Here is a 12,823-nt window from a genome sequence, read left to right on the forward strand (position 1 = left end):
GAATGTAAGGATCCTCTAGCTTGAGCAATCCTCTCATTTCATAAATTAAGAGACTGAGGCCCAGGAAAGAGAAATTCTTGATGGGAGTCAAAAATCTGGTTAATGGCAGAGTCAGGAATAGAGGCCAGGTTTCGTGACTGGCAGTAATTGCTTTTGTTGTGATGTTATTTCATTTGATTCTTACAATACCATTTGAGGAAGTAGTATAGATTTAATTTCTCTTTAAGGAGACCTGTGTATCTATAGCCCAAGGATTAGTCTATCTAAGGATACAGAATAATAGTTTACAGTCCAGCTCTTTAACACTTGGATCTCTTAGAATGCTGACCATTAGGAAAAGAAAATTTAAAAATCTCAGCTTGGAAAGAGACTTCAAAGATCACCCTACTTAAACCTGTAATGAAAAATAAATCTCTCTTCAATATATCTGGTAAGTGTTCACAGAGCCTTTGTTGGAAGACCACCAGTGAAGATCTTCCACTTCTTGAGGCAGGCAGCCCATTTTGCTTCTGGCTAGCTCTGATAATTAGGAAGTTTTCCTTACATTGAGCCTAAACTTGTCTCTTTGTATCTTCCATTGTTTTCTCTTCTGGGGCCAAGAAAAACAAGTATAATCTCTCTTCCATATGACAAGCCTCAAATACTGGAAGATGGTCATCCTGCCCTCTTAATTTATTCTCTTCTCCAGGATGGAACAGATCCTTGTGAGGAATGACTTTGAAACCAATTAAATTGCAGAATATTAAAAACTATGAATAGGGTAAGAAAACTGAAGGCATTCATTAATTAAATATAAATAGAAAAAACATTTTTAATTCACCAACTACAATATCTGCTGTTTCTTACAGTCACCTTAATAGACTTGAAAAGGTTAACTTGTCTCTGCCCTGTCTCAAACTAGGAGCTGCAGTGTCACTTGTACAAAAGTGTTCAAGGATTTGTCCTGAATTCAGAGAGACTCACCTGGAGAAAGTCATGATTCATCCTCCAGTTGAGGAAGTGGGGGTGTGGATAAGGGCAGTGAAGACTTTGTTGGGGCACAATGGGAATAGATAGACAGCTATTTTAGGCTTTTTTTTTTTTTTTACCCAAGCAGTAGAGGCTGCTCATTATTTCCAGGACCAGTTCAAAAAAATCTGTTCCCTTCTTCCTTTCCAATCTTATATATATATATATATATATATATATATATATATATATATATATATATATATATATATTATTCTCCTCCATATATTCTATAGCTCACTGTACAGGCTCATTGATCTTCTGCATATACAATGATCTATCTTATCTCTTGTACTGGCTGTCCAGTATGCTTAGAATGCTCTCCTGATTCACCTCATTGTAATTTTTTGTTTTGTTTTTTGGGCAAGGCAGTCGGGGCTAAGTGAAATACCAGAAGTACCTGAAGTGGCTGCAGAACCCAAAAAGAGAGAAAAGTCTAGAAGACACACAGCTGAAGTATCAAGTGTCTGAGTTAGGATTTGAACTGAATCCTCCTGACTACAGGCCTGGTGCTCTATCCACTGCATCACCTAGCTGACCCATGATTTTGTTTAAGCCTCACCTCAAGTATTGACTCTTTATGAAATCTTTACTGATCCTCCCAAAAGTTAATCCTTTTAAAGTATCTTTGTGTCTATTTTATTTATTTTCTCTCTCTCTCTCTCTCTCTCTCTCTCTCTCTCTCTCTCCCTCTCTTTCCTCTCTCTCTCTCTCTCTCCTTTCTCTCTCTCTCTCTTCTTTCTCTCTCTCTCCTTTCTCTCTCCCCCTTTTCACTCTTTTTCTTTTCTCTCTCTCTTCTTTCCCCCTTTCACTCTCTCTCTCTCCTTACTCTCTCTCGCTCCCTTTCTCTCTCTCTTTCTTCTCTCCCCACCCCTCTGTCTTCTCTGTGTGTGTCTGTGTCTCTGTCTGACTTTTTCACTTCTGTCTTTCTCTCCTTAGCACAGTACCTGACACACTAGTAGGAACTTAATAAATGTTTGTTGATTGGTTAATAACATTTTCATGTGAAGAGAATTTGATTTTAGTTTCAAAACTGGAACTAAGTAGTTATTTGACTTTAGGCCAAGTGGCTATAAAACTATGCATGCCCTTTGATATAACAGTATCACTACTGGGTCTGTATCCCAAAGAGATCATAGAAGAGGGAAAAGAACCATGTGTACAAAAGTGTTTGTAGCAGTTCTTTTTTTTTTTTAAATAGCTTTTTCTTTTTCAAAATACATGCAAAGATAATTTTTAACATTCACTCTTGGAAAACATTATATTCCATATTTTTCTCCTTTCTTCCCCACCTCCTCCTTCTCTTAGACAGCAAGTAATGCAATATGGATTAAATATGTGCAATTCTTCTAATAATATTTCCACATTTATAATGTTGTACAAGAAAAATCAAATCAAAAAGGAAAAAATGAAAGAAAAATAACAAGCAAGCAAAAAACAACAAAAAAAGATGAAAATACTATGTTGTGGTTCATACTCATTCCCCATAGACCTCTCTCTGAGTGAGGATGGCTCTCTCTATCACAAATCCATTGGAGCTGGCCTGAATCATCTCGCTGTTGAAGAGAGCCAAGTATATCACAGCTGATCATCACATAATCTTGTAGTTGTTGTGTACAAAGTTCTTTTGTTTCTACTCACTTCACTCCGCATCAGTTTATGTAAGTCTCTTCAGGCCTTTCTGAAATCACCTTGTTGATTATTTCCTATAGAGTAATATACATACACATACATTCACATAACTTTTTCAGCCATTCCCCAATTGATGGGCATCCACTCAGTTTCCAATTCCTTGCCACTACAAAAAAAGCTGCTATAAGCATTTTTGCATATATAGGTCCTTTTTTCTTTTTTTATTATCTCTCTGAGGCACAAGCCTGGTAGAGACACTGCTGAATCAAAGTTTGATAGCCCTTTGCCATAGCTCCAAATTGTTCTCCAGAATGGTTGGATCAGTTTACAACCCCACCAACAATGTATTAGTGTTCTGGTTTTCCCACATCCCTCCAACATTTATCATTCTTTTTCTGTCATCTTAGCCAATCTGAGCGGTGTGTAGTGGTACTGTAGAGTTATCTTGATTTGCATTTCTTTAATCAATAGCACTTTAGAGCTTTTTTTTTCCTGAGACAATTAGGGTCAAGTGACTTGCCCAGGGTCACACAACTAGGATGTGTTAAGTGTCTAAGATCAGATTTGAACTCCCTCCTGACTTCAGGGCTGATGCTCTATCCACTGTACCACCTAACTGCCCCTTTAGATAATTTTTTATATTACGAGAAAGGGCTTTAATTTCTTTGTCTGAAAATTGTTCATATTTAACCATTTATCAATTGAAGAATGGCTTGTATTCTTATAACTTTGAATCAATTCTCTATATATTTTAGAAATAAGCCCTTTATCAGACTCTTTGGATGTAAATCCCCCCTCCCAGTTTTCTGTTTTCCTTCTAATCTTGGCTGCATCGGTTCTGTTTCTATAAAAACCTTTTAATTTAATATAATCAGAATTATCCATTTTGCATTTCATTATGTTCTCTAGTTCTTCTTTGGTCACAAATTCCTTTTCCACAGATCTGAAAGGCAAACTCTTTCTTGTTCTCCAAATTTCTGGTCACTTTTGGTGGTAGTGAAGAATTGGAAAATGAGTGGATATTCATCAATTGGGGAATGGCTGAATAAGTTATAGTATATGGTAATGGAATATACTATAAACATGATGTTCTATAAAAAATGACGAGAAGGCTAATTTCAGAAAGACCTGGAGGGATTTATATGAACTGATGCTGAATGAAGTGAGCATGTAATGCTGGAGAAACTGAGGCAGGAGAGAGATTAGAGAGTTTTCAATAGTTTATTAATTGGAGAGTATAATTGACTGGACAGGACTCTCATCTCAAATTATCCAGTCAGATAGAGATAAAGATATACTGGGACCAAGGAATCCATGTTGGTCCCAGGGCTGGGGAGCAAAGAATCCAGCCTGCTGCATCTAGCAGCCAGGCTCTTCCAGCAAATGAACAAGAGAAAGCCAATCACTTAAATATTCTCTAAAGACAAAGACCCAAAAAAGGCAGGAAGGCTTCTGTCAGGTTGGGGGGAGACAATAACTCCTAAAAGCCCAGAGACAGGATGTCTGAATACCCAGAAATGAAGATGTCAGTGATGTATCTTGTAATATTTTAGAGGGATATTGTAAATTCTTGAGGACAGGGAAGGATCAGGAGTTCTGCTCTCTTGTTTATCTTGCTAGCAATTTATAACCTTAGAGTAAATGGCTCCCAATCTTAATAGACCAGAGTGGGTTTTTACGACTAAGGGGATTTGACAGAACAGTTAAGGAAACTGAGATAAAGGAAACTAGTTCAGGGAAACCAAGTCAGAACAGTTAAAGAGAACTGTGGCATAACAAGCAGAACCAAAAGAACATTGCACACAATAAACAGTAAGATTATGTAATGATCAACTATGATAGATCTCAGAAATGTTGTGATCCAAGACAATTTTAATAGACTTGGGATGGAAAATGCCATCTGCATCCAGAGAAAGAACTATGGAGACTGAATGTAGATTAAAGGATACTTTTGTACCTTTTATTCTTTTTTCTTTTTCATGGTTTTCCCCTTTGTTCTGATTTTTCTTTCACAAAATGACTAATATGGAAATATGTTTGAAATGATTATATATGTATAACATATCAAACTGCTTGCTGTTTGAGGAGGGAGGAAAAAAAATCTGGAACATAAATTCTTACAAAAATCTATTTTGAAAACTATCCTTACATATAATTGGAAAAAAATAAAATACTATTGAGAAAAAAATTTAAAAAAATCTTTCTGTCTTCTAGCACAGACACCATTCTTCCATAAAACTTTCTCTGATTGCCTGCTTCAGCTGAAAATGATTTTTCCCTTGTCACATTTTCTCACAACACATTGGATCTTTCTGTTATTCTTATCTCTTTGTTTCAGATTTGTGTACATGTTGAATCCCTTAATTGGATTATAAATTCTTTGTGAGAACTATGCTGTTTCATCCCACTATTACCAGGTCCTAGCTTAGTGTGAACATAGTAGGTTCTTGGTAAAAATTTGTTGAAATTAAATTAGAGAGATATTTTAAAAAACTAAGTAAAGACCATTCTGTTTGGCCAAAGGAGGTCACTGTTGACCAATAACTAAGAAAATTGAGACCCAGGAGGTTACAGTAATGAGTCAGAAAAAAAAGAGTGAACCCCAAATAAAAGACTTTTGGGTCCTTTAGAAAAAATTTTTGTTGGCATAAGGCACTGTTTAAGCATTGCAGATAAATGGGATTTTGGTGGAAATCTGAAGCACAAGCTAGTTCTTTCATTTTACTGATCTATTTAAACAAGATTCTTAGTAGAAAACAAATTTTGAATTCTGGTACCTAAGAAATGACTGTGTCATAACTTTGCTGTCCCTGTTGGGATGAAGAAGAAGAATTCAAATACAGTTTTCCAGTGCTACCTCCTTGACTGATTGCAAGCTGCAAACTAAGACAGTAGTGGAAAAAATGGTGAAAAAGTCTACAAGATATCGGGATCAAATTTTTTTTTCCTTGATAATGACAAGGAATTATAAAAAGGCATTTTGCCAAGTGTCTAGATCTTTCTCCTTCTAAAAAAATACTTCATTCCTTTTATCATCCCTTTATCACATTTCTCTGCATAATTGAGGACATGGAACCGAGCAACATCAATCTTTAGTATGTTGGAAAAAATTTTTAAGAAGGATCAGAAAGGTTCAGACAATGAGAAATTGGTAGTGAGGAGAGAGGAGAAAAAGAGGACAATTGTTTGATCATTAACTTCTATGTCACATAGGAAGAAAAATATGTTAGGATAAATTTGGTACTTATTCATGGACTATTCATTTTTCTTTTAAACTGTCCATGGCTCCTTGGATGAGCCTATTCCTAACTCTTATAATAGTACAAGGAGCCATGAACTTGGAGCTAGGGGACCTGAGTATACATCTCTGTTCTGTCATTTACAAGTTATATGTCCTTTGATTGACTGCTTTCCCCTTCTGGGACTCATTTCAATTTGAAGCGTTATTTTAAAATTGCTAGGAGGGGAATGTTGGGAAATTCAGGAAAACTTATCAATGTCCACTGAAATAGTTTTCAATGAAAAATGGAATTTCAAGAAAATGAAGGCAGTTCAGTTATTCCTCTGTCAGAAATGAGAAATGAGCAGCCATTCAAATGGCATTTACTTCAAGTAAAAAAAAAACCCAGAAAAATAAGTAGAGTAAATAAAAGGAAATAGAATAATGAAATCAATACTTTTATAATTGTAAGACAACACAGAATTATTTTCACCAAATTGGTATCATCAAAATAAACTCAAGAACTTTAATACAATATTAATTTCCCAAGATACATAAGATACAACCTAGGGATTTCTTAACAAAATGTAACCTTTGTAAACACTAATGCAAATTATTCTTAAAAAACCTTTTGATGAAGCTCAAAGCATTTCATTAAAATATTCGGTTGAAAAGTATGTTTTTCCTAGCAAGCCTGAATGAGCTCAGTAATTCTAATTATATAAATTATATCCCACATTAATTTCTAATCCCCCAGCCAAAATTATTAATAAGGATTAACAATTCATCTTTCAAATAACTTCCAGAGAGTGAAATTTCTTGAAGAATTTGCTATTTTGTCTTCCTGTCTCAAACCATATCAGTCCATCCTCCACTTAGCTATTAAAATGATCCTAGTAAAGTTCAGGACTGACCTTGTCACTTCCCTATCCAATAAATTCCAGTGCAACCTAGGATCAAATACAAAATCTTCTATTTGTTTTTTTAAAGGCCCACATCTTGTCCTCTTCCTCCTTTCTAGACTTTATATGCTTTATCTCTCTCCATATAATTTATGATTCTGTGACACAAGCCTTTTTGCTATTCTTTGCCCAAGATATTCTGTATCTCAACAGGATGCCTACTGGCTACCATCTCCCATGCTAGGAATATCCTCAATTCCTGTCTCCACCTCCTGGTTTCCTTGTTTTTATTTTCCCACAATTCAACTCATCTCCCTTCTGCATAAGGCTTTTCTTAAACCTCATCTGTTCTAGTGCTTTCCCTTTGAAATTACTTTTCTCCCCCTGTGCTCTCTAGTGGTTTTTTTCACTTAATAGTATTTTTTTCAATTACATGTAAAGATAACTTTTAACATTTACTTTTATGAGATTTTATTTCCATTTTTCTCCCTCCATTTCTTTTCTCTCCCCAAGATGGCAAACAATCTGATATATAGACCATACATATGCATGTTTTCCATATTAGTCATGTTGTAAAAGAAGAATCAGAACAAAAGGGAAAACCATGAGAAAGAAGAAACAAAAAATTGAAAAAAGTATGCTTTGATCTGTATTCAGATTCCACAGTGCCATCTCTGCATTGGATAGTATTTTCCATCATGAGTCTTTTGGGGATAATGATTGTATTTGCCTTCTTCTGTATCCTCACCTTTCAGTGTAGTGCCTGGCACATTTTACGTGTTTAATAAATATAAATATTTATTATTTATATATATACAAATATATATAATACAATTAATATATAATGAATATTAATAAATAAGTGCTTAATAAATATTTTTTGATTTACAAAGTAAAGAAAGCATTCCTTAACCATAAACATTTTTCTTACTGAACTGTAGCTCTGACTAAATAAATTCATTCTCATATTATTTTCAATCTTCAAAATCATGTGTTCATCACTTAAATGCATTTGTTTATAGAATAAATTTTTTGGTGTAAAGATGCAAAGACTTTGAGACCCTGTTCTTCTCTGGCTTTTCCCCAAAGCAGGGTCAGAAAGGTTGGACTGCCATATGTATTAGTTGCCATTTGGTCAGTTTAATCTGCAACTAATTCTTGACCCTTTGCTAGGATGAAAATAATAATATCTAGCATTCACATTATCTCATTTGATCTTCATAACAACCTTGAGTTTGGAGGGTCTATTATTATTCATATTTCACAGTTGAGGATACTGAGATTGACAGAGGTTAAAAAAAACACTTTCCTATGGTCATACAATTAATTAGTATTTGAGATCTTATTTGAATTCAATTCTTCTTGATTTAGAGGCAGTTAGGTGGTATAGTGGATGCCAAGCAGGGCTTAGAGTAAGAAAAACCTGATTTCAAATCTAAATTTGAAACTTCCTTGGTCTTTCCAAGACTGAAGAAGTTATGAAGAAAAATCCAGGATGGTGATTTGACTTTTGTGAAGTGTAAACATCTCCAGGCTAGTTCCACTGAAACAATTAGTTTAGGATGTAGCTTTAGTTTCAGTTCCAGCCCCGGAAGTTTTCACCTCCTGGGACAGTGTGGAAACTTGGGTATCTTAGAAGAAAAAGATTAAGAGAATCTCTACTGATAAGGGACAATAGGTCTTGTTGCGTGGCCTGGGCAAGAAAGAAGAAACCAGCACACAGTGGAGAGTGCAGAAGCAGTGAGAGGATCCTATTGGTTGTGGTCACTTACAGGAAGGCAGTTTTCTTGATTTCAGGTCTAGTTAAGAGGGGAGAATTAAAGGAGGATCTGAGGCCATTCCCCCAAACTAGGGGTGATTACAATAATAAGCTCTGTAAGTTAAAAAAAAAAAAGAGCCTATAAAGAAGAAAGGACCCAACCATAGAAAGTCACTCTGAGAAAAGAGATGGAGATTGGTCTTCAGAGGAGGATATTGAAGCAAACAGCCTCTTCTACCCCAAAGAATAACATCAAATGGTCACCTGCCCCCACATAATTAATAGAACAACTTAAAAAGACTTTAAAAATAAAATGAGAGAGAGATTAAAAATCAAAAAAAGATTATGAAAAGAAAGTCAACAAACTGGAAAAGAAGATCCAAAATCTTAAGAAAATGACCTTTGAAAATTAGAATTGGATAAGCAGAAGCCAATAGAGTTATGAAACCAATAAATAATAAAACAAAATGTAAATAATGAAAAACTAGAAGAGAATATGAAACATCTCTTAAAAAACCAAGTGATCTAGAGATCAAAAAAGAGGAGAAAACATAATATTCAGAGTACCTGATTTAAAAAAAGGATTCTTGATACAATAATACAAGAAATAAAGAAAATTATCTTGAAATGTAAGAACAAGAGGAGAAAGTAGAAATAGAAAATATCCACCAATCACCATCTGAAAGAGATCCTATGAGGAAAAACTACAGGGATGTTATAGCTAAATTTCCAAGCATCCAGCTCAAGGAGAAAATATTATCAGGAATAAGGAAAAAAAATTCAAAAAAGGCAGAGCCACAATTAGTATTACACAATAGACACCTGTATATATGAAAGGAAATATGTGTATACACACACACATATATGCAAAAGAACTAGGATGTCATCAAAAAATAATCTCAATGGGAAAAATGAATTGCCAGACTTTCAGGATTTCATTAAAAAAAACCTGAACTTAATAGAAAATTTGACATATAACATATATATTTGGAAAGTTATAAAAGTCTTCTAAATTTAGATGGAAACAAGAGGACAAGGGGAAAGGGTGGGAGGAAAGGATAAGGAAGAGGTGTTTGGAAGAGTGGTAGGTTAAGTAATAAAAGGCAAGGTTGCAGGTAAAAGTAAAGCAGAGGACTTAGAAGGGATAGGAAATAAGAGATACACACAAAATAAAATAAAGATCAGGAGTATAATTTATTAGGTTAAAAAAAGCATATGTAATAATCATGATCTTAGTCAAAATTTAAAAAGAGAAACAGGACAAACAAGCATTGTACAGTCTTATATAGAAATGTATGTGTATATAAACATAAATTATTATGATAATAAATATCTATGTAAATGTAGTATTTATGTATATATGTTTATATGTATATGTGTGTATATCCATGCTTAATTGTAGCCTTCTTGGGGGAGGAAGAAGGTGAAAAAAAGTAAAGTAAAAAGAACACAGCAGAGAACCAAAGGAAACCTAAAAGGAAGCAAAAATGGACAACTCTGAATACAATGTGTAATATTTATTATATAGTCTTTCTTGAAATGGAAATTCATTCCATTATATTTTTGAATCCCCTTATGTTCTGCTGTGTACATGGCAATGTCTTTTTTTCTTTTCCTATTTTTCTTTTAAGTTTTAAATAAATTAAGTCGTCAGAAACATGCATGATCCTTTCCTTTACCTCCTCCAAAAGATGGTCTGCTTAAATATAATGAAAAGGAGAGATAAATATCTATTTATGAAAAATAAATTATGTTTTTTCTGATTATGTGTTAATGCCTTGTTTCCTAAGGAAGTTTATTATCTCCCTAAAGTTAGGGACAATGGAAACAAAACCAATATGTGTCAGGAAAATCCAACCACTACCATGATCTTGACAATCAACTTTTTTCATACTCCAATAGAGACAACACAGGACCCTGAATTTAAGGATTATGGGAATAAGTGACCCTCCAAAAAAATCCCACTACCAATCATCTGATCTTTTAGGCCAGTCTAGACAGTGGTTTTTGAGGGAAGAAATCACAAGTCTTTGTGGGAAAGAGACTCATCTCATATTACTTTTGGCAACAACTGCTGACCAATTGCCACCACCAATCAATCAATCAGTAAACATTTATTAAGTGCCTACTTTGTGCCAGGCAATGTTCTAAGTGCTGGTGATACAAGAAGAGGGAAAATATACTCCCTGACCTCAGAAGCTTAAAATTTAATGTAGGACCTTACAATAGGCAGATAAACAAATGTCAGCATCCTGTCTCTCCATTCCTCAGAATACCAGTCTTATTTTTGGTTCATTCCTTATAAATTATATATATATATATATATATATATATATATATATACACACACATATATATATTTCCATGATCTTTGCAAGTAAGTTCTATGGAGGAGTTGGACAGCATTATCATAGTGCAAGTCAAATCTCTAACACCATCACCTTGACCACTATGTCCCCTCAAACCTCAGACCAGAACCATGAACCTGAAGCCTTCAGTGATCATCTTAAGAAACAAACTTTGTGGATGTGCATCTTGGCAATTGTTCCTGTTGCTGACTGCTATAGTCAGAGTTACTGGGGAACCAGAAAATAAAATTCTTGCCACCCAAGTCCTTGACACTGTTAAATGACATGTCAGAAACTGATATAAACTTATCAATGGAAATGACATTGAAGAAGAAGCATTACCATCTGCTTTGCCATTGTACCTTGAGGATCATGAGACCTTCTCATTTAATTTGCAACTAAAAGTTATCATACCTGTTCTCTCTCCAAATAGAGTGCTAATTCTTTAAAAGTTGGCATAGTCTCATTTTTCCATTTGTGTCCCCAGCATTTAGCACAATGATTTGCACAAAGAAAGTGATTAATATATGCTTTCCTCTTCATTCATTCATTCACATTTCTTTGCTGGAGCCCTTCCAACTATACCTCTTCTTTTTATTATAATCTGACTGAGGGTTTTATAAAAAATGACTTTTCTAAATAATATAATCCCACCCTCTGTAAGTGCTAAAACATTTTAAAATTTAAAAATATTTAAAAATTCACATAGTTTCTTGACTTATTTAAGTATTCTGAAGATTATTTATCTTTTCTGTAATTCTTTATAGATAAAGTCATCGCTAACAGATGAATACATCAGATGGCACTAGAGAACAAAGAAGCTAAACTGTCAGCATATTAGAAAAGGGCAGGAACTTCTTTTTCCATATAATTGTGATATTCTTTTAGTTCTCTCTTCATAGGTGGGGAGTCCTTTCTTTTGAACCCAGCTGGCCAAAAATGAGTATGTTTACTTACATTTTTTGATTCTTGCAGCCTTTTATTCTCTACTCCTCACAATATACTGAGATACAGTGATATTTTTCTCCTTCCAAGCACCCAGCTTAGTTCCTTCTCACTGATAATATCTTTCAATGTCCTTGAGTAAGAAGCATTCTTTCCTTTATCTTCTTCTTATTTGTAAGCTTTAAATAACACAAATACATTGCTTATCATTTCTTCTGGTTAATGAGGTTTAATAGCAGATGAATCATATTTATATTGAAGCAACAGATACAGAATAAAAATGAGAACAATCAGCTGACCAAAAGAAGGTAAAGCAACTGTAATTGGTGTCCCCCAATCAGTTTAGTCCTTTGGTCCCATTACTCTAGAGCTAAAAATTCCCAACTCATATGCTAGACATCATCATATTTTAGAATATTACATCATGGTACAGAACTAGACCATGTCCTCTGAGAAACTCTCTCAAAACTTATGGCTTTCCTGTTGACTCCCATCTTGGCTACTGAGTCCCCTCTTGCTCAGCTCTCAAGTGTCCTCTTCTGTCTAGATGTCAAAGTTGTCTTTCCTCAAAGTTTCCCTGATTCAAGCACTATCTGATTCCATATTTGCTATTGACTTCAATTTTTGCACCAGGAAATGTTGTCTGGCTACAGAGAGAACCTTCTCAAACCTGCAGGAAGGTTTGCTAGATGAGAGAGATTCCAGTGAGTAGACCATCACTTGTCTTGGATAGTATGAAAAACAGTTCTGTTTGGAGGCTATTGGCTGTACTACATTGGCTTCTTGGTAGGAGGAAAGGATGTTTTTCAACATTCAAAGAAATAAGAAAAGAGTTAAAATATTGAAAAATGAAATCATCTTTCTATAATTGTCTTTGGAGTATAGAGTAATTTTAATGAAAAAAAAATGAAAAGGGGTATTGGTGTTGCTTTTATTTCTTTTTTGCTCTTTTACCCCCTCCTCCTCCAGAAGGGATAATAGCTCAAATATAACTCAGCTTTATTGCTAT

This window comes from Sarcophilus harrisii, chromosome 3 (assembly GCF_902635505.1).
Source record: "Sarcophilus harrisii chromosome 3, mSarHar1.11, whole genome shotgun sequence".
NCBI lineage: Eukaryota > Metazoa > Chordata > Mammalia > Dasyuromorphia > Dasyuridae > Sarcophilus > Sarcophilus harrisii.